Source organism: Orcinus orca, chromosome 12 (genome assembly GCF_937001465.1).
Source record: "Orcinus orca chromosome 12, mOrcOrc1.1, whole genome shotgun sequence".
NCBI lineage: Eukaryota > Metazoa > Chordata > Mammalia > Artiodactyla > Delphinidae > Orcinus > Orcinus orca.
Genome location: NC_064570.1, coordinates 320,555 through 343,439, shown reverse-complemented (window position 1 = coordinate 343,439; position 22,885 = coordinate 320,555).

The window sequence follows — 22,885 nt, the reverse complement described above, 5'->3', positions numbered from 1 at the left end:
TTAATCTCATTTGCGTTTTTCGATTGAGTGTTTCCAACTGTCTTTATACTAATTACTTATATTTACAGAAGATCCAGAGGGTGCGTTTCACATAGAAAACCACGAAACCACAGAGAGCGTGGTCTCTGCCGCAGCCCGGGGACGACGGCCACGCGTGGGACACTGCAAGGACCAGGCAGGGTGCCAGGGCGAGGGACCCAGGCCGGCGTGTAGCCAGCAAGGCCATGCGACGTGGACGCGAGCGCCGCCCTGCAGGTCGGAGCAGAGGGGCCACCGTCGCCCTCGCGAGGACGACCGGGCAACCCCGATCCAGGGCGTGGGCTTCTGGGAGAATGAGCTCTGTGCCGTGCACCCCCCAACGGCCCTGTGCCACCTCCCTCAGTGGCTCCACGAGAGCTGCTCTGCACGCCCACCTCAGGCCTAGGGCTCCTCCAGGTGCCCTTAGAAAGACTACACAAGCATAGTGTGGGTTTCCTAATCCTCAGGGAACTTACAGTCTAGTGTGAAAGACAAGACCAAAACGCAGTGAACAGGAGGGGACAGCGCAGGCTGACACACCATTCAGTGTTCACTTGTACAAGATGAGCCTTAAAAGGTGCGGAAAGGGCGTGACGGCGAGCAGAGTCGCCAGGAGGCTTTCCCGGGGAGGGGGATGCATGCAGACCCCGGGGATGAGGTCGGGGGGACAGGACTGGAGAGGCCTGTGTCGGGGCACCGTCTGGGCAAAGCGCACTGACAGCATGGATGCGGGGTCTGGCGGGGCCTGGGGAAAACGGTGCCGCCACAGAGGCCAAGAATATGGGAGCAGCGGGTTTGGAGAAGTCGGGGAGAACTTTTAAGCAAAAGAGGGGAGTAACGGAGCCAGTGGAGACACAGGGAGGCGGCTGCTGCGTGGGGGCCTCGGTGCAGAGACCCCAGAGCTGGGGCGTGTGTGTGACCCCCCTGCGAGCAAAAGGGGAGTGGAGCGCGGGAGGAGGGGCCCCCAGGGCCTGGCGGCGTCCCAGGCAGAAGCAGGAGAGGAGACCCCCAGGGATGGGGCCTCCGTCCAAGGGGAGGCCCACACGTCCCTGACGGATGCCAGGGGCAGGGCGCCACCCTGGCCTCCCCCGAGCTCCGGGCATATCCTGCCGGCCGTTCTGTCTCGGGTCTGGGATCCTGACAACCACAGCTCTGGGCCAGCCCGGCCTGTCCCCGCAGGGCTGCACGTCTGGAATGACTTTTCATGGGCTCCTCGCCAGGGGGGCTTGGGTGGCACTGGGCACCCCTCGTGCCCCTGCTCAGCTGGCCGTGTGCCACCTTCCTCTTGCAGACCTGAGGGCATCCTGGCCACGGACGCTGTCCTGCTCCGTTAGCAAGGTTTCTACCGAGGCAGGCACAGTCACGGCTAAAACATTCAAGCAAACATGCCAGCATTCAAGTGGCTAGTGCCGTTCCCCCCTCCGTCCCTTTCTACTTCCTGCAGTTTTATTAAAAAGGAGAACTCCAGAACTGTGGAAAAATCTGCTACGGAGAGGTACTCGTGCTGCTCGGGGGGCCTGGGGCCCAGAGAGACCACCGGCGACACGCGGGGCTCGTAGGAATTGGACAGCGGCTACCAGCCACCCCTTCCCTCCCCCAGCCTGGGGATCTGGTCACTACCTGGGAACCAGTGGGTTGTCCCTACCGGATGAGTGGCTAAGAAATCAGGCAAGTGTGCCCCCAGGGCCAAAAAAATCAGGAACTGAATCTAAGGTGAAAGGGAAGACACAAAACTTTAGAAAGAAACTATTGTTCTGAACAGTTGCAATGTGTGCTTCACACTTCTGTCATAAGTACTCTGGGCAGATTCAGGGCAAGTCTCTATGGGTGTGTGGCTACCCCCAAATCGCCTCCTGCCTCTCACCTGTACCATCTACAAACAAAAATCATAATATCAGTAAACTGTTTAAAGCAACACTAGGGATTACTATTTATAATATTTAATTCCTCACCCAACACAAGAAAACTTTAGCCAAGAAGACTAAATAAGAAAATTGACTACATGCAATTGTTTTAATATTAAAAATATCATAGTGTATGTTTTTTAAAGGACTTAAAAGTACATATATCGTGCCCAAACATTTGGATGAAATTGGTTTTGATTAATTTCTGAGTCAATTTAAAGACCCTTAAAGACCCATATACGAAAAACATTTTAGTCTTTCTTCATTCCAAGCCAAGGTTGGGATAAATTCTTCAGAGATGGGACTTCCCTGGTGGTCCAGTGGGTAAGACTCCAAGCTCCCACTGCAGGGGACCAGGGTTCGATCCCTGGTCAGGGAACTAGATCCTGAATGCATGCCACAACTAAGAGTCCACATGCAGCAACTAAAGATACTGCGTGCCACAACTAAGACCGGTGCAGCCAAAGTAAATAAATAATAAAAGAAAAACATTAAAAAAAATATTTCAGACCTGGCCCTTAATAACCGAAGGCAGTTCCAAGACGGGACTTAGGAGAAAACACAAGAAATTGATAAAAAGCAAGTAAAAACCTCAGCAGGATACTGAGTTGAATGTATTCTGCAATTATGTGAAATAAAGCAAACCAAAGCCTATATATAGAAAATAGCTGGCAGTAAAGAACGTTAGTTTTCTGGGCAGTACATTATGGTTGTCTGTTCTCCTTCTGTTTGAGTGTAATGGTCTAAATTTGGTTTAATGCAGATATACAATTTTTACACTGGAAAAACTGAATTTTGTTTACAAGTAAAATAACTCGATTAAAAAACCAGCTGTAACAGGTGTTTATTTTTCACTACCTCCCCTCCTCCTTTGAAAACAAAGTTGATGTGTCTTTCTCTAGTCATTGTGGGTCCCAGTGTCATTTTCAGGGAGCGCTTGTTAAAAATAATCCTTCTTATTTCAAGTGGGTCTCTGAATAATCGCGTTGACTTCTGTTGAGAAATTGTGGCCGCTCTGAGGACACAGGGACCCTAGACGGCACCCGAGGCAGAGCTGCTCTCGGCCCCTCGTCCTGGACGGCCTGACCCCTGACCCCGCCGCCCGGGCCCCTCCTCCCCACCCCGCCCCTCCCCCACGGCCCACTCCTCAGACCACATCACTGCCCACTCCACCTGGAAAGCTCGTTTCATCGGCTCCTGTATTTCAGCCCTTGAGCTCTCATCTCGACGCGATCCTCCCTCGAAAACAAAACACAGCAGACAAAAGCTACAGACTCCCGTCATGCTCCGGTCCTCTCCCCAAATCCTCCCCGTGGCCAGACTGAGGCGCTTCCTCTTCGCGGTGCTGAGCTCTGGGGAGGATGTGGCACAAACCAAGCTTCCCGATCTGCTGTTCGCATCGTGCGCTGAGTCCAGGCCGCGGCGAAGTGCAGCTTCACCCCGTTGGCGAAACTGCGCTTGCTCCGGTGTGTTTCTCCAGTGGGCAGGTGCCTGCGAGCCCTCGGGGTCTGGTCCCTGCTCCTACAGGGCAAACCCTGAACAAAGGACGGCCGTGAGTGCCGCTGAAAGGCCCCGAGACACCTGTTCCAAGGCACACGCCTCCTAAAAGTATTGATATCAAGCACTTTCTTTTCTTTTAATCTGAGAGGGGAAACTGTATCACGTTCCCTGATCTCTTGTGAGATGGGGCAATTTTTAGACATTTACTGGTTCTTCGATTTCTGGTTTTGTAAATTGTTTTCACGATCCGGCCATTTTCTTCTTAGCTGTGCGTGCTTTCTCTTTATGGTGCAGGAAGTCTTCCTTCTCCTAACACAGGTGTTCTATGGCTCCTCAACTCTAACCCTTTATCTCTTGTACACCTTGCTGAGCTCATTCAGGCTTATGCTGTCCATACAGCCAGGTTCACTAGGTTTTCCTTTATTCTGGTCGATTTTTCTGTGCCGTTCAAGAAGGTGTTCCCTACCCCTAAGATTACGAAAATACTCTCCTTTTTTCTATTGCTTTTGAATTCTTGTTTTCTCTGCTCAGGTCTTTCCCCTCCGTGGAATTTAATTTTGTAAATGGTATAGTTGGAGGTTTGGGGCTACAAACTCCTCCGTGCCATCTGAAAACGCCCCATCCTCTGGGTGGCACCTGGGGGCCTGCACCTCCTTGCAGCCACCCTGCCTCAAGAACACCATTTATGCCGTCTTCCGCGTCCCCAGCCGCCTGCCGTCCTGTCCACCCGCTGGCTAGATCCCCGCGGCCGTCCACCTGAGCTTCCACACCCCGGTAGCCCCTCAGGAACGCAGGCCGGGGTCTGCATTTCCTCACCCTGCTCACCCAGGTCACACACGCACTGTGACCCCTTCCTCGGGAGGCTGAGCACAAGGGCCCCCAGGCCTTCCCAGGGGAAGGGGCTCTTGGAGGTGACGAGGACGTTTCAGGCGGTGGGGCTTCCACATTCTCCCCAATGGGGCAGCGAGTTCTGACCCGTCCGCCCCTCAGAGGAAGTCACCAGAGTGAAGAGGAAGCCAGTGCCAGAGGCAGCCCGAGGGCCCCTTCTGCCCCCAGAGGAAGCGCCCAGAGGGTCTCCCTGGGCACCAAGTCTTCTCCTGGCCCCCAGCCCCAGGGGGCGCAGACACAGTCAGGTCACAAGAGTGGCGGGAGGGGGCGTCCCTCATGCTGGGGGAGCAGCCCCTTGGACCATCCTGGAGCCCACGTCCTGAAAGGCACCGAGTGGCGCTCGGGGCAAACTGTCCTTAGTGCTTTCTGTAGGTCACCTGCCCGCCATGGCCCCTGCCTGGTGGCACCTGCCTGGTCTCCCCAGGGGTCTCCCCTGATGGGTGTCCCTGGGCTCCGGCCCTCGACCACCACCCCGTGCCCACGGCTGCACTGCAGGCTCCCACGAGGTCACGCTGAGTTGGGGCCACTGCAGACTGACACTGGCACTGTTTTCCAGTGGGGTTTCTTTTTTTTTTTTCTGTCTCCCAGTGGGTTGTCTTTTTTTCTTTAATTGGGGTATAGCTGTTTTACAATGTCGTGTTAATTTCTACTGTACAGCGACGTGAAGTGGAGTCCCCTGTGCTGTACAGCGGGTTCTCACTAGGTCTCTATTTTATACATATTAGTATATATATGTCAGTCCCAGTCTCCCAGTTCATCCCACCACCCCCCAGTTGTGCTTCATTTTGATTTTGCTGTCTTTTTCAGACCAACTTGTCTGTGAACTAGGAGTTAGTATCACACCCATCACTGACCCTCCTTGTCTGCAGAATGGACAGTGGCTCCCTGCCCCTGCCAGGGCCGGGGGGCAACAAGGGGCTGCTCCAGCCACCCCGGGGCGTCCTCTGCTGAGAGTGTGAGGTGACCCCGCCCTGCTCCCGGCTCCCACCTAGGCGCCGACCTGCTGGCCGGCCCTCACAGGCTCTGTAGGGACAGGCTGACACCCTGCATTCCCTCCCCCTCCTGAGGCTGCGCCCGGCAGACCCCCTCCCTCGCTGCTTCTTCCCCGTGGCCCCTCTGGGCCTGTTGCACGAGTCATGGTCTGAGCCCCTCTGTCCTCGTGCCTTGTCCATAGGCAGCTCGAGCCACTTTTGGAGCAGGACACCTGCCTTGTGGCCTGGCCGGAGGGGTGGCCAGACTCCTGAGACTCCCGCTGGGGTTCCCGTATGACAGCTCTGCTCAACGCAGACCGGACCCAGTGCAGAATCACAGCCCCACTGAGCGCGACCGCAGAGGCCCTGGCTGCTTCCAGGAACTTACCTTCTGCTGGAGGCCCTGTTCCGGCCATAGCGGGCCAGCCCCACCCCCGGCCAGTTCCCCACTCGCCCCTCCCAATGGGCCTCGTGGTCCCCAACCCTGGGGCCAGAGTGGCTGCTTGCAAGCTCGCCCGTGTCCCACTGCACCCCACCTAAGGCCCCTGCTCACAGGAGCCTCCACAAGCCAGACCCTCGCCCTGGATCGCCCCTTCCCGCTAAAACCTCAAGGGCACCCTTCCAATTAGCGCTTGGCACCAAACGGCCAGGCCCCACCTCAGACGCCGCAGTGGCCCAAACGCTGGAGGCAAGACCGCTTGGTGCTGGCGGCCCCACTACCCACGTGAATGAGCCCCGGAGAGGCCCCTCCACGCCCAGCTCTTCCGCAGTTTGGGGACTCAACAGAGCTGGGGAGGGGAATCAGCCCCGGGGCCTGGCAGACAACCAACCGAGGACGCTTCACTCAGACAGGAAAAGCTCCCTGTGAGTCTGTCAGAATCTGGGGCTTAGCAGATGGCAGCTAAAACGAAAGCCTAAATCCTCCCGGAGAGCACGGGTGGGGGACTTGGTTCGCACCAGAGCTCACGAGCGCTCACAGCTGCCTGCAGATGGACCACGTCCTTCGTCCTCTACTGAAAATAACTGTGTAAATCCAAGAATGACAGAAATACGACGGGTGTTTAAGGAACTGGGGTTCTTTGGGGTTTATTCAGCATGGCTCATACACCTGCATTAGTTTTCCACGTCTGCATAACAAGCTACCACCCACTCAGTGGCATTTCTGCGGGCTGGCAGTCTGGGCAGGGCTCAGCTGGGCCCTTGCTCCCAAGGCTGCTGCGGTGGCTGTCGGCAGCAGGGGTCTCATCAGGAGGCTCAGGTACAGAAGGACCCCTTCCGGGTGCCTCAGGTTGCAGCTGTAGCACGAGGAGCCTGGATCCTCGCTGGCTGGAGCTGGTGGCCCCTGGAGGTCACCTTGCAGCCCCCGACCGTGGTCCTGAGGGCGGGAGGAGTCCGGGGCCGGCCCACGCTCTCACTGAGGGGATCACACCAGGAGCTGGGCTCGGGGGAGACCAGCCGGGTCTCCACAAGGAAAGCAGATCTGAAGTGGACAGGGCAGAGGGCTGGCCCTGGAGGCCCGGTCTCATGCCTGCAGGATCCTGGCCCAGTGCGGTTTCCACACCAGAAGGCCTGGGGTGCGACTGAGTCTGCCATCCGGTTTAATAATGGACAGAATGTCTACAGCTGCCCAAAGATTTGCTCGAAATCTTTAATTCTTCCTTCTGAACAGAAATCGCAGTGGAAACTCCAGTCTTCCAGCGTTTCTTCAGCGTTCTCAGAAACTGCAAAAAGAGAGCTTTCTCCTGATCTCTTACTTCTGGGTCCAGCCTGAACTTGTCCGTTTTTGTTCTTACCCTAGGACCACCGTCCCCTCCGGCCACTCCCGGCGAGCTCCCAGCAGGCCACGCGGAGGCTCTGCCCTGTGCCGGCCCCACGCCGGCCCCCGCGCCCCCCACCTCTCCAAACGCCAGGCCGTCCCAGCCGCACCTTCCTAACCGTCCTGTAATCGCAGCCACTTGTAGGCTCCCCTTCTCGGCACTTCCTGCCCATCACAATTTCTCCGTGGACGTTCTTCGGGTTCAAACATGAATTCTGCTCCCTGGCCGCCTGGCATTCTCATCACGACTGTCCCGCCTTTAGAGGGTGTTTTCCTCCAGCTCTCGCGCCTACGCTGATTGTGCTGAACAGGAAATAGACTTTCTTACTCTTCCATTATCGGCTTTGCCATCACACTGGGCTTTTTCCTGTTCTGAACAAAGTTGACTACATCCCACTGCCCTGCCGTTACAAAGTTAATTGCAACCTTTAACATCAAACAGTCTGAAAAAACACACCTTCTTCATTTTCTACTCCACACATCCGTCCTTCCTTGTAAAAATATTACGACGGTTTTGTTCCCTCCTTTCCCTTCTTGGCACTGGTGAGCTGGGAAGTGTGCGTTCTCGCCGCTGCTGCCTGGCGTGCTCCTGACCGCGTCCGCTGCAGCCCTGTCGCTGTGCCGGTGCGGTGACTCGGGACGCTCCTTTCTGGCTGACCAGAGCCACTTCTCAAAACACCGACCATCGGATAAAAGCCCTGCCTGTGGGCCGGGCGGTGACCACCCGCCACAGGGGTTCTGCCACAGGGGTTCCCCAGGGAGCCGACATCGCAGGGGAGACAGGAACACGAGACACGCGTGGGGCACGGCGCCTGTGAAACCAGAGGTGGGGCTGGGGTGGGACCGGGCACCGAGCCTTCAAGCCTTCCCACCCGGGCTCCTCCCCGCCTGCCCGCGGCGCCGATGCCGGGCTCTGCCCTCAAGGCTGCGGCGGAGCCCCCAGCTCCCCAAAAACAGGATCTCGTGCCCTCCCAGAGCCCAAGCTTGCCAAGCGCACGCAGAGAAGTCGGCGTCCTGGAACCGGGGGTGTCTGCCTGGGGGATGAGGACCCGAGCCTGGGGACCCCCACCCCCTAACCCCGGCCCAGACCTGGGTGGTGGGCCCTCAGTTCTTCCAGAAAGCAGGCCACGAGCAGGCAGGGAGAAGGCCGTCATTTCCCACAGAAGTCAGGAAAGTGCGAGGCCCCCTGGGCAGGGCCCCTGCCTCAGGAAGGGCGGTGCTCACACAGTCTCCCTCCCAGCCCAGCGCTCTGCATCCTGGGGGCCCACGGGCTCCGAGTCTCAGAACGAGGCCAGGCCTTGCCTCCTGCACGCTGCCCACCCCGGGGGCCGGGGGCACCGAGTGCAGCCCAGCCTCCTCCTGGGTTCTGGAGCAAGGCCCTCCCCCTGCCTATACCTCCCCATCAGCCTGGCCACCCCCGCCCACCCCGCACCGCCCGAGGTCCGCCATGGAGCGAGCCCTCCCCATCTCAGCCTCGGGAATGTGGCCTCGACGGGACCCTGCCGTGTCCTGCTCAGTGATCACACATTCATCACCGCACATCACAAAACCCGGGGAACCTGCACCCCGGGCCGAGCAAGAAAGTTGTGCTCCTGACACAATGCCCGACGCGCGTCCTCTGGGCTGGAACCTCTCCCCTTGTGCTTCTGCAATTCCTCTTCTTACTCAGAGGGAGAGGCCACTGTTCAGCTAGCTCTTCTAGCACTTTCCAGCATCCTCCAGCCTGTCCTGGGTGGGCTGTGCTCTGGACAGCAGGGCCGTCCTGCGGGGGGAGGGGAGCGTCTGAGGTGAGGTGTGAGCCCGGACAGGGCTCAACTTTAACCCAGCACCTGACCTCTTTAATCTTTAATGAAAGATCAACTACATTCAGACTAACCGGTATTTACCCAGTGCCCCTAATACAATATTTGTGCATTTTACTTAACACCACAGTCCCCTCTGGGGACTATTTTACAAGGCGACAGGCTCAGACGGCTGAACGGCCTCTGCGCAGAATCACATGGGGGGGAGGCCAGAGCCAGGGTTTGCCCTGAACCTTGCCCTTCCCGACTCCAGGTTGGATGCCCTGCACACGCCTCACTCCTAACTGTCGCAGACGGGGATTCATCCTGCCTTAGACACAGAGGCTAAAGAAGCCTAACCCACCTGGCCAGGTAAACCCCCTCACCAGGTAACACAGCAGGCCGGTCCCCACCTCAGTGCTGTGTACAACTCCCTGCCTGAAAACGGTGGGACCACTCACTCCCACCAGACTGTCCTTCCCAAGAGCTGTCAGGACTGGAAGCCTCACAGCCCGCCTGCCCGCTACCGCTGAATGGGCTCCACGCTCTGTCCGCCTGCCCGATGCCCCTTGGCCACTCCCCGGAGGCTGGCTGCCCCTGCCCTGGCACCCCAGCCCGTGTCCAGCGTTCAGCCTGCCGTCTGCACTTCCAGGAGGGACCCAGCAGCTCAAACGCCAGCTGTCGGTCCTCTCGCAGTCCTGGAACACAGCCTGATCGAGGGGCGGGAAGGGCCGCGCTCCCTCTGAGTAAGAAGGTCAGATTAGCTGAGGCGCCCGGGGTGGTGGTGGGGTGTCCGTCCCGCTCCTCCAGCTGCTGGGCGCTCCAGGTGCCCCTGAGCTTGTGGCCACACCACCCTCATACTTCTCTGTGTTCTGCTGCTCAAGGAGACCTCTGTCCAGGTGCAAGCACTCTGGTGGAGGGTCCCAGGTCTCAGGCCTCAGACTGTCTCCAAACTATTGAGCACCTGCTTTAGTCCAGGTTAGGGGCTAAGCTCCTTGAATGCCTGTGAGACTCCTGACATTTTACAGAAATCAGCCTTGAATAGGTTTGGTGGCTTTCCAGAAGGTCCCATGAAGAAGACCACTCACACTGCTAAGCCCAGGAGCCCGGATCACTTGGCCTTCGACGTTTCACGGGTGGTAAGTGCATCTCACTTACCAGTATTTAACCAGCTCTGACGGAGCAACAAAAAGCACACATCACTCGCGATTCTGCATGGGCAGCAGCAAAACAAGTTTTTCTTCTGACTTTATACCAGGTCATGCTGGGGCTTCTCTTTCCGACCTGCTGGGAGCCACGATCCTGAATCCCACTGCTGGCTATGGGCTGAGCGGGGCCCCCGAGCAAGGTTGGGCTGGGCCAGGCTGAGGAGGCAGTGCCGCTGGGTGCGTTTGGCCTGTGCTACTGAGCACAGACAGTGCAAGGCCCCAGCCAGCCGGCTGCAGGGTTACCCCAGGAGAGGAGGACGGGCCTTGCCCTTCCGGCCCCTCTGACTGCTAGTGCGCGGGCAGTACTGGCACGAAGCATGGCCTCACGGTCTCTGCAGCCTTTGTAGGTGTCACCTGATCCCAGCTTTGGCCAAGGGCTCAGGATTTACCCCGAGCGCTTAGAGGGTCAGGGAAATGCATGATTTGCTCTGGGGATCCTAACTAATCCTAAACAATAACGTGTGAACTGGCAGCTTGGAGAGCCCGTCCCCTGCTTTCCTCTGCAATCAGCCTTCCGCTTCCCCTTGGCTCAGGTCAGATTAGCTGTGGGAAGCTGGTCTCTGGAAGGAGCTCATCCTCTTTCCTCCTCCCGCCCAGGCACTGCTCCCCCCGACCCCTCCAGAAGCAGCCTCCCCGGCGACTCACATCTGCCCCTTGCTGCTGCAGCCAGGTCTGCACAAATCCTACAGAATTCCCTACAGAGGTGACAGCCCCCGAGGGCACTCCTGTAGCTTGTCACTAGATGAACAGAACACCACTGAGGAGAGGGAGGGTGGGGACGCTATTTGGGGCTAAATCCAGCAAATAACTTCAGTTTAGGGGCCTGGTGTTCCCCAGGCTCCAGGGGAGCTCCTGGGGTTGAAGGGCTCGGGGGGCTCTGCTGGTACACAAAGAGATAAGGCCAAGCACCTCGGGGACACACTGCATGCTGGTCACCCCAGGCACCTCATGTCATTTAATCATCAGTCAACTCACCACCAGTGGAGATCACAAATGCAGGTGTTAGCCGCCTCGTTTCTGCATGAGGCCCCGAAAGCCGGAGGACGTCCCTCGGGGTTAGTGCGAGGCCGGGGGCCAGGCTTAGGCTGCCGACCCCGTCTGCCTCGCTCCGGGTCCTGCCTGTTCTGGGAAAGGGCCGTCTCGTCCTGCTCTAAAACCTCAGGCGCGGGCAGCCCTGACGCAGCCCAGGATGACGAAGCCACAGTGAGAACTCTCTTAGGTCCTTCCCTCCCGCGCCCCCCGAGATCCATCCAGCCCCCCAGAAGACCCTTTGCCGGAGCGGGCAGCCAGCCCGCCTGTAACCAGCCCCACTGGACTCTGCGGCAAACCCTGAGGCAGGGCGGGCGTCACTTTCCGGAGGCCTGAAGGGCGCGGACAGGAGCGGGGGGCTGCGGGACCCATGGCAGGGGAGGGGCTGAGACGGGCAGGGCCAGCTGGCTGCCGGGACAGCAAGGGCGCCGGCTCCCCAGTAGAGAGTGGTTGGTACCGGGACAGCGGCGCCGCCCTCAGAGGTGTGTAGCCCAGCGGCTCAGCGTGTGGGTCTGAGTCGGGGGTCGGGCCTCAGGACCGGCCCTTGCTCTCCCAGCGCTGACCTGTGCCCAGGCTGCCCACTCAAGGCAGGGGCTCTCCTCCACCTCGAGATGCGTGACTGAGGACCTTCTCTGGACCTGAGGGGAGGGCTTGGGTGCTACTGTGGCCAGGGGAGAGGCCTTGCAAAGGCCCCTGACCGTCCTGAGAACCAGGCTCCTCACCTGCTAATCAGCCGCGTGGTCTCACGAGCCCGCCCCCTCTGCTCAGGGCCCGCGGCGTGGGTGCCCTGACCCCCCTCCCTCGGTGTTCCCGGCCTCAGCCCTGTCACTGCACCTGCTCACCGTTCCTTTCCAAAGAGACCCCGGGGAAAAGGCTTCCTTCTTCAAGCAAGAGAGCACGGTGGATGGAACGAAGGGCACAGCCCTGCAAAGAGTGGCCTGGGGACCCCGGGGGCGGCCCGGGGCTCTGCCTGACCCGGGAGGTCTGGGAGCAGCTCCAGGACCGCTGTCCCCTTCCCCAAGGTTGGATCAGCTTCCAACACCCTGCTCTCCCCCTTTCACTGTCGGGAAGCACCTCTGAGAGTTGCTTTGAGGGGATGTATGCGGGGCAACCTCACCCCTCCTTCCTCCCGCTTCCCCGGACTCTCTGTGGCTGCGGGGACCCCGTTCACCACCCGTCTGGACCCCTGCACTTTGGGACTTTCCCTCTCTGCTGCCGTCCATCTGTGCTGGACTACCGCCTGCCTGTCCCGCGTTTTTGTCAACTACCATACAGGTTCTTCCCTAGCAGATGTGGAGGAAGTGCGGCCGTGCTTGGCTGTCTGTGAGCTGAATCGGCCTTGGGGGGTGGTCCGGTCACTGTCATGACTGACGTCGCAGATGCAGGGACCTGGGGGCCGGGCCCACAGCCAAGTCCGTGCCACGTGCAGCTACGCGGCTTCAAGCGTGTCGTGGTGATGTGCTGTGGGAGCCCTCTCCCAGAGCGCCCATCTCCCTCCAGAGTCCTGGTCTTCGCTGCACCGACCACCGGTGGGCACCCTGCCGGGGGGACAGGCAGGACCAGTGCAGCTGGGGGTCCGGGGAGGCGGCTTGGGGGAGGGCAACGGTGGGGCTGCGTGAGGCCTGGGCACCCCGTCTGCCTGGAGACGCTGCGGGCCCGGCTGGAGTGGTGGACATCCCGCCTGAAAACACCAGGAACGCGAACCTTTCAGTACCATTACCAGCCGCGCCCCCGCACCCCTCCTGCGGGCCCTCCCAGAAACAGGATGGCGGTGATGGGACCACGCAGTTTAGAGCCCGAGGAGGTTCGGCAGCCTCAGCAGGCTGAGCACCTGAAGGCACGACCCCGTAACCCCAGGGACCGTCCCTGGCGCTTCGATGGCCTGGGAGGGGCCCACACCACTGCCCTCAACCTAGTAGCTCCTAAGATAACTGAATGATACTCAGACAATATTATGTTTTAATATAATGTTAAAGAATATTAATAATTAGTAATAATAAAATAGTTGGGTTTAAAGACATTTGATAGAAAACAAGAAGCACTGGAATGAAACAGGAAAGGATGATCTTAAGTGAGCGGCAGGTTGATGAAGGGCGGGTCAGGGAGCAGGGGCCCCAGGCCCTGTCGGCACTGTCCACATTCCTCAACTGCTCAAAGCATCCACCCTCTTCCCTCTCCCCAAAAGCTCAGCCCTGCAAGATGCAGCGCTGAGCTTAAGACAGGCCTGGCCCAGCTTGGTCAGTCACTGCCTGATGGGGGTGTGAGGGGGGGGCAGTTCTGGGGTGACCCCGGGGGAGGGGTCCCAGGGAGAGGGGGCTCCCACTGTCTGGGTCACTGTCCTGATTGTGATGAGGCATCACCGTCCCTCTCTGATGCTCCCCCTTGGGGGCTGCCTCCTTGCCCATCTCCTCCACCCGGCCTTAGGGCGTCCCTCCTGCAGCCCTCAGGCCCCTCCCCTCTTGAACCTGATCTTTCTAGAAGGAGGCCTTCATCCCAGAACTCAGAGGTCCTGGTGTCTCTGGGCTGTGCCTGGGTTGGGTGGAGGGAGCCTACCCTGACCTTCCTGAAGGCCAGGCCTCTCAGGCCTGTAGTCACTGCTCAGATGGTTGGCAGGCCTTCACCAATGCTGCCCCCGAGCCTAAGGCCCCTGCCAGCTCGTGACCCTGCCCTTGGTCCTCACGTGGAGCTGAGGCTCAGCTGCGTGGAAACCTGCCGGAAAGAGGTCACCCCACTTCTGGATCTCTGTCCTGTACCATGACCCTTTGGTTTAGTCAGTGTCGCCCCCAGCTCTGACCGTCACAGGCAGGAGAGTATGAAAGGGTGCAGTCTTGGGACTTCCCTGGTGGCGCAGTGGTTGAGAGTCCGCCTGCCGATGCAGGGGACATGGGTTCGTGCCCTGGTCCGGGAGGATCCCACATGTCGCGGAGCGGCTGGGCCCGTGAGCCATGGCCACTGAACCTGTGCGTCCGGAGCCTGTGCTCCAAAACAGGAGAGGCCACAACAGTGAGAGGCCCGCGTACCGCAAAAAAAAAAAAAAAAAAGTAAAAAAAGAAAGGGTACAGTCTTCCCTGAAGTGTTCATGGCTGTCAGCACATCATGTATGAGACTCCTGCCTTTCTGGTGATGACAAGATATCTCACACATACAGGATCTGTTCAGTAAGCAACACGCAAGAGTGAATTAAACCTCATTCAGAATCACACAGGCACAGGGGGCTAAACTGAATGAAATGCCCACAGTGTGTTGCTTGTGTTAATCCGGGGAAACGGCAGGCTCTTCGGGGGGCGCCCAGAGCCTGGCACCCTCCCCAGCTCCCCACCCCCCTGGAGCCTCGAGGAGGGCAGGCCCCACCCCCAGGCTCTGCCCCTCCCATTAGGCTACTCGGCTGTCCGCTCTCCTTTGACTCCAGGGACAGGCCTTGCTCCTGCAGGGTTTTCACCAGGAAGCCTGGGCTGTGATTTCTGACCATCGCCGTGGTTCCCCTTCGACAGTCCTCCTCAACTGTACCTGGCAGCTTAGCACCAGGCGTCCCCCTGCGGTCAGGTCAGCCGAGCACGTGGGCAGGGAGGCCTCAGTCCACCTCCAGCCACAGCCTCTGAGACGCAGCATCTCCTCGTCCACTGGGTGAGGCGGTCGCACCCTCACACAGGTCACGGGACAGAGGCCTGGAAGGCGGTTTGTGCCTCTGGCTGTGGGTTCAGCACCTTCCCTGTCAGCACGAGCCAGCTCCAGCCAGCTCCCTCTTCTTCCAAAGTGAGCCCGGGGTGGCGGCCAGTCACAGGCCCTTGTCTGCTGTGCACTCGTAAAAAGATGAACAATTATTGCACTTGAAGGAACCCTATCATCAACCAGAGGAAAAGACTATTTTCTGTAGCACGTGGACTCAGCTCTTATGACCAAATGACTACTTAAATCTTAAAACCCTAATCATTACCGTTTGCTCCCAAAATAACTGTCTCCCGAGTCCATATTTAGAACAGAAAACACTCCACTTGGAATGCTTCCCCCACCCCAGGCGGCGTCTCTTCCCAGAGCCCCGCATCCCTGCTGGCCACTTAACCCCTTCCTGCCTGGGAACGAGTCTCGTTGGCAATCCAGACAAGGAGACAAGAGTCCCACAGTCGCCTAGAGGAGGGCCGAGGGCCAGCTCCTCAAGCCCTGCCAACGGAGGACACCTGGGCCGACGCTGGACCTTCTCGGGCCTCGGTCCCCCACAGACAACGTGAGGGGACCCTCTGCCACTCGAGGTGCATGTGGCCTGCTGGAGGGTGAGCTCCCTGAGGGCAGGGCCAGGGCTCTGTGGCCCTGACGTGGGGGGAGGGTCAGAGTGTCCCGCACAAAGGCCCCGCCCCCTCTGGAGCATGTTCCATGGAAGTGAGAGCAGGTGAGTGTGAAGCTCCTGGCGTGAAGGGCACACACGCCCGTCCTCAGGGCACGTTTTCTTCTTGCCCACGGCAGCGTCGAGCGATGCCTGACACCTGACGCTTTTCCAGGAAGCAGAGCAAATGCTGACTCAGAGCAAGTGACTCAGTCTGCTCAGGAATCAGCTTCAGCGGAGGCTGCATCTTCCCGGCAACGCGGAGGAAGCCCTGGGAGAGGCCCGGGGCCCACCTGGAGCAGCGGGCGGCAGGTAGGCCTGCGGCTGCTGCCCAACCTCCCGCTGCATCGTCTCCCCACCGGCTGCAAGGATCAGGCTGACTGCCAGCCCCACGGAGAAGGCCTTCAAGAGCACGGAGGGTGTCACCCAGAGGAATCAGTGGGGACTTGGGGCCTCTCTGGCTCTTCCCACCCGTCCTGGAACATCAGGCGTCTCTATGAGTTTCCACCCTCCTCGAAACCTGGAGGGGCTGCCACTGCCCCGTGGATGTCGGTGGAGAGCTCAAGAGTCCAGGTCGGAGACGAAGAATCCTCGTGCTGAGAGGCTGGCCTTTTCTTGTCGGGCTTCCCCAAGCCCTGTCCCCATCAACGATGCAGAGGCCACACCTGCTCGTACACACCTGTAAGGAAGCTGGGTCCTTTATAACACACTTGTCCCGTCCCCTGCTCCCCAGGGAGACACAAGCCTGCCAAGCCTGTTCATTACACAACTTCCTTGAAAAGCAAGGCAGTCAGAGCTTCTGCTCGCAGGACCCACCAAGAATTGTGTGTCAACACCAAGATGCCCATCAGATTGCTGTTTTCAGCACTGTGGTGAAATACGGAAAATGATCTGAAGGCACAGCAAAGGGTGCTGTGCGGTTACAGGAATTCAGTCGTGCCCTTGCGATGAGCTCTTAGACACATATGTGTCATTAAAAAGCATATTGTAGAAGTATGTTTAACAGCCTGGAAGAGTAATTAAAAATATACTCTGAAGTAAAAAAATAGGTTACAAGTTTAAACAACAGGTTTCCACTTTGGAGAGAGGAGAGAGAGGAGTGTATATGCAAGCATAGGAAACAAAACAAAATGAAAACAGAAATTATTTGGGGAAATGGGTTTTGTAGCGATTTCTAGCGTTTATCTTTTGCTTATCTACATTGTATATGCTAGTAAAGTATAAGAAAATGCATCATCTCTGGAAGAACTAGGTAAACAGGTGAATGTCTTTAAAGACAGAAGGTTGTTCTCACACAAAGACTCCACGATGGCCCCAAGCGGCTGAGCACCTCACCACCTTCTGCAGCTGGTGGGCAGATTCCACGGTCCACCCTGAAGAAACAGCTTGACAAAGAGTTGGTTACAGTTGTCAGTTACGCTGTAGTCACTCAGGAAATCCTGCTTTTTCCAGTTTTTCTTATGTTCTCTGAGACAGGCATCATCAAGGTTCTGACCTCAGAAGCACGGTCACAGCTGGCCTGTAGCCTCCGCAGAAGGTCGGCGTCTCCCGAGCTCCCCTGCCGGTCGCCCGCCTTCCTGGACAGAAACGCCGAGATTGTTCTTCCATTTCCAATGGCTCATTGCCCAAGCGCCCACAGTTTTAGCTAATCACAGAATCATAACCCCAGAATTTAGAAGACATTTCCCTGAAGACAGAAGGGGGGAAATAAGTACTTTACGGAGAAATCCTAGGAATATTAACAAGTGGTGGAAACACCACCCGGAATTTGACTAAGACAACTTACAGCCGCCCTGTAACTTCTGTGAAGGGTTTGGGGGGCGGGGGGAGAGGACAAGAAGGGAGGCCCTGATGCCCCACATCCCACCCTCACCCTCGCTCTGTCCATCGGCCCCTCTGGCTCGCCACCCTGACACTGCGGCAGCCCTACCCTCCTCCCGCTGAGCTGATCCAGCTCGCTCTGCTGTAAAAGTTTCCCTCCGTTCGGCTGTCACCAGCTGAGTTCAGACCATCTCAAGTCACGTCGGGGTCACAGGCACCCGCCCACCTGTGCCACTGGCACTGAGCCCCCTCCTTCACCCACCCCACCCTGCGAGTCCAGGCCGGACTTACCTTCCGTAAGTTCGACATCGATGTATCACCTTGTCTGTCTTCTCAAAACCCTTCAGAGCTCCCCATGCCTGCCGTCACTGATGCATTTCATTCATTACCCTTCGCGTAAGGAGTATAGGACCACCTTCCACCTCTTCTGCAAGCGTCCAGGTCCGCCCCCTCTGAAGCGCCAGCGCCCCCCCCCCCCCGCGTGTGGCTTGCCCCCCTGCTGCATGGCTGCCCCCCTCGACTCCCTCGTAGTCCTCCCTGCCCCAAGGCTGCAGCACTTGGATTCAGGAGTCATTGAATTTCGCTCCTCTTACACGTCATCTTTCCTCATTTAATGATTGCTTTCACTCCGCGTTTAGATTGTGAATTCCTTGAAGAGAAAGACATACACCTAGGAAATCTCAAAAAATACGTGTTAAGTGATTGGGCCGGGCATGAAAGGCGGGGGAGTTGCCTCAAAAGCAGCAAGGCTGGTTTACCGGCCACAGAAAGAAGTAAAAATGTAAATCATGTACAAAGCCAATTTCGTGCATAACTGCTGAGAGAATACAGTACGATATGCTGAAATAAAGGTGAGTTTCTATGAGGATCGAGAGAAAGGACGAAGACGCTGGGGGAGGGACGTGGGGCATGCAGGGACCCTGGGACCACTCTCGGGTCAAGGACCCGCTTTGATCCCATTGTTCACAGGCTGCCCTCTGCCTTTGTTCCCGGGTCAATAAACAAGAGTGTGAACCGCAAAAATCCTGTCCTCCGGCCCCAGCGCTCCGGTGGGAGGGGAGCGGAAGGGCGCGGACGCCGAGAAGCTCCAGCCCGAGGCCCGGGGGCGTGGCCTCGGAAGCCGGGAGGGAGGAGCCGGGGCGGGCGGGGGAGGGTCCTGGGGAGCCCCGGGCGCCGGCTGACGGGCGGCGGGCGGCCCGGGACCCGTCCCCAGCCCTGGGGCGGGAGGCGCCCTCCGCGCGCAGGCCGGGGAGCGCAGAGCGGCCGCGCGCAAGGGGAGGGCCCTGGGCCCCACGCGGCGCGGCCTCGGGGTGCAGAGACGGCACTCCTGCCCGGGCCGCGGGGAGGCCTGCAGGGCCGACCGGAGGAGCCGCGACTGGGCACCCGCACGCGGAAGGCTCTTAATAACGGGCGACGGCGCCGCGGATGCGGCCGGGGCCTGAAAAGATCTCAGGGCGGTTCAAGCTTTCAAAACCCGCAAAAAACGTTCAGCTCAGCTCCCACGTGCCAGGGGAAGGCCCTCGGGGCCCCAGGTCGCCCAGAAAGGGCCGCGCCCCGAAGTGCCAGGACGCCCCACCGCGGGCTTCCGCCTCCCGCCGCGGGCCGCCGCAGGGCCCTGGTGAGAGGAGAAGAGCAGCTTCGGGCAGCTGAGCCCTGCTGGCGCCGGACCCTGGACCAACCTCGCCAGGCCGCGAGCCGCCGAACCCCCGCTCTCCACGTTCTTCACTGGCCTCCTGTGAGGACTAGCGAGACCGCCGCCCAGCGAGTGGAGGACCCGGGACCCAGATTCGCAAGACGCGACTCCAGAGACCAGCCCCGTGGTACCTGCTGGGGATTCCCTAACACAGATCCGCCCCTTTTTGTCCTTGAGGGTCTCGTGCCCCCAGCTTGCGAGCGCCCATGCTCCGCCCCGTGCGCGTTAAGGGTTTGCCTCCGACCAGCATGACCGGGGGCGGGGACAGGAGCACGGCCACGGACTACCCTGCCATCGGTCAGGGACTCCGGAAATAGCTTGGATGAGGGAGGGTCACGGATGTAAGGTGCGCACAGTTCTTCAAAAAGGTAAATGGGAACAATTCCAAATATTGGCAGCGATGCGGAGCAACAGAAACTCTCACACATCTTGGTGGAACCGAATGTGATACAAGTACATTGAAGAAAAGCTCGGCGATTTCTTACAAAATACACACCTGCCCTACGACCCACAATTCCAATCCGAGATGTTTACCCAAGAGAAAGAAAAATATGTGGCCACAAAAAGACTTGTAGAAGGACGTTATAACAGCTTTATCCACAGTAGCCGCAAACTGGAAAGAGCCCCTATGGCCATCTGTCTGCGAAGGTAAGCTGTGGTACGTCCGTGCAGCAGACACTGCCTGGCAGTGAACACGGCCGGCAGCAACGTGGAGCTCTCACACCTAAGACCACTCACGCTGCGTTTCCACATGACTGCAAGAGAAAATGAATCTATGACGGAAAAAAGTCGAGGGGGGTTGAACAGAGATGGTCTGGGAGGGGGCATGGGGGAACTTCTGGTCAGACCGGCACTGCTCCCCTCATGTTCACCCACCTGCCCTGCAGTCATCCACGGAGCTCAGTGACTGGAGGGGAAGCCCCAAGGGGAGAGCGACTCTTGAAAAGAAGGCAGCCTGTGATATCCTATGGCCTCTGTTGAGTTTTCAAGGTCAGCCACGGTCCCGGGCTTGCTAAGGTGTTTCCTGCTGCGTGGGGCCGCATCTCTTTAAAACTCATGCTCTGAAACTGCTCACGGGCTGCACCCCTGTTAACTGGGTTCACTGTTCAGTTATATAAATCGAGGGATGGAATGTCTCTGAGAAAGACCTGTGTGCATAGGAAGTCTCAGTATTCTCAAGACATGTGTTCTTCTCAACATGATCTCTAAATTCAGCGCAATCCAAAGCAAGGTCCCAGCAATTTATGTTGTGGATATTGACCAACCGATTCTCAAGTTCCTGTGAAGAGGCAGAAGACCCAGACTCACCAACACTTCAGTAGTGAAGGAGAACACAGCTGGACGATTACACTGCCCAACGCAAAACTCACTGTAAACCCACAGTAATCACGACAGAGCGGTGCCGGCAGAAGGACAGACAGATACGTCACTGAACAGAATAGAGGCTTTGTTTTCATTCATCTTTTTCTATTGCTTTTGTTGCTCTGGTCTCTATTTCTTTGCTTTCTCTTTCACCTTTACTAACTGCTTGCCTTCCCTTGGATTTGCTCTATTGATTTTTTTCAAAATTGATGGCTTAGTTTATATTTTTCCACCATTCCTGTTTCCAGATAACGGTATTTACAGCAGTGCATTTCTAGGTATAACTGAAGCTGTATTCCACAATGTGTGTGTCTGTGTGTCTGTGTGTGTGTGTGTGTGTGTGTACATATAAAACTCCCTCTCTCTCTCACACACACATTTCTAAGTCTTTCTCTTTGTGCTGCCTTGTCAGAGTTCCTCGATTTGATCTTCCGTCTACTAACTTTCTAAGCAAGTGTTCGAGTATTTTGCTGTTCATCCCATTTCCTGTCTTTGTCACGTTTACTACCATTATTTCACCCCTAATGATTCTACTTGATTCATTTTTATGACTTCATTCCACTTATATCTTCCCTTCCCTCTTTGAGGGTATTTACTCTTTATTTTACTGCTTACCTCCTGGAGGGTCCTATGCTTTTTTTTTTAATAAATTTATTTATTTTATTTTATTTTATTTTTGGCTGCGTTGGGTCTTCGTTGCTGCGCACAGGCTTTCTCGGGTTGCGGCGAGCGGGGGCTACTCTTCGCTGAGGTGTGCGGACTCCTCACTGCGGTGGCTTCTCTTGTTGTGAAGCATGGGCTCTAGGCGTGTGGGCTTCAGTAGTTGTGGCACGTGGGCTCAGTAGTTGTGGCTCACGGGCTCTAGAGCGCAGGCTCAGGAGTTGTGGCGCACGGGCTTAGTTGCTCCGCGGCATGTGGGATCTTCCCGGACCAGGGCTCGAACCTGTGTCCCCTGCGTTGGCAGGCGGATTCTTACCCACTGCGCCACCAGGGAAGCCCTCCTATGCTTTTTAACTGTGAGCCTGTCTGTTCTGGCAATGTCCCACATGTACGTCTTGTTCAACTTGGCATCCTTTCCTAGTAGTTGTGCTGTGGGGAGTCCAGCTCTCTTGGCCTGTGACCTCATATTCCCTCAAGGGCATTGGCTACCCTTCAGGTGAAGCCGCTGGAGAGGAGCCAGGACCAGCCATAGACCACGCCCCCAACAAGGAGGTGAAGAAAGGAGAGGGGCTGGGTCCAGCTTAGCCACCACCTGGGCTGCCTGTCCCCCAAGGAGCTTCCTGGGTGGAGACGTGGCTTCTGAGCTCAGAAGCATCACGGCCAGGAGGTGCTCCTCCAGGCCCACGTGTCCCGCTCAGCAGGGCAGGTGGGGAGGGGAGAGGGGACTGACAGCCCCACCGCACCAGGCGTAAGCTGCCTAATTCCAAGGCAACGGAAACAGGCAGTGGTGTTCACTGGCCATTTGGGGAGGCGCCAAGGAGAACGGCCCTGCCCCCAGCCCCTCCCCAGCCACCCCAATACACGCAGCAGTGCTGTTTCCCACTGGTTTCTCACCGTCTTTTGTCCCTCACATCCATACTTTCCTTCTTATGCTTTTCAGTAGTTAAAAGTCATACTGAGTGCCATCTTCTCTGCAACAATACCAGAACCGTGCCCAGTGCAGTAAGGTCACCACATGCTGAGAGCAAACAAAAATGAAGACGAACTCAAATGTACCTCTTCACACACCCCCACCTGTGCAGCGGAGTGGGGAGCAGCCACCCGCTCCGTCTACCTGACTGTTCCTGAAACCCCAGCCCCTGGCGCACAGACTTGAATTGACATGAAATACGTGTAGGTGTGAAGGAGCTCCTCTGTATACACTCAGGGCAGGATCTGCAAATAGTGTTCTATCTGCAGGTGATAGTCACAAACAGAAAGGACCAGGACGTTTAGAGTCGGCAAAAAGCCATCGTGCTGGAGACTTGTTAACGTGTTACAGATTACATGGCGCATTAATTAGGGAATTTGGGTTGTGGGTTGCAGAAAAACAACTTAAGCCAGCCTGAGAAAGCGAAAGTAAAGGGATCTGAAGAAGAGTTAACCCCCAACGAAGGTGGGTGCGCACACAACGGTACCTGAGATGCTAATTCACCCCAGGATAGGCTGTGTGCCCGGGGCAGAAGGAACCAGCGGGAGCCTGCAGCTCCATCACACGTAACCGCAAACACCAGCAGGCAGTCCTCCCTCAGGCCCCGGCTCTGCGCCTTGACCACACCCAGGGCCTCGCTCCTCCGGCCCTGGTCCCTGCCCCGGCCGCCGCACCTGAGAACAGCACAGGTGGCCGCAGTGTGCGGGGATCCTCGGGCGTGAGCCAGTGCCCGAGCTGGACCACTCCACTCTGTTTCCCTGCCCTAGTGTCCCCATTGGACACTTGCTGCTGCTCCTTACTTAGCGAGCTCCCAGGCATCGCTGGGCTGGAGCCAACCCCACCAGGTACGCAGCCAGGATGGCCCAGCCCAGTGGACGGGCGACTGGGCGCGCGGACTGGCCACCCACGTGCCGTCGGTCTTCCAGCTGACCGCCCAGCGCCACGC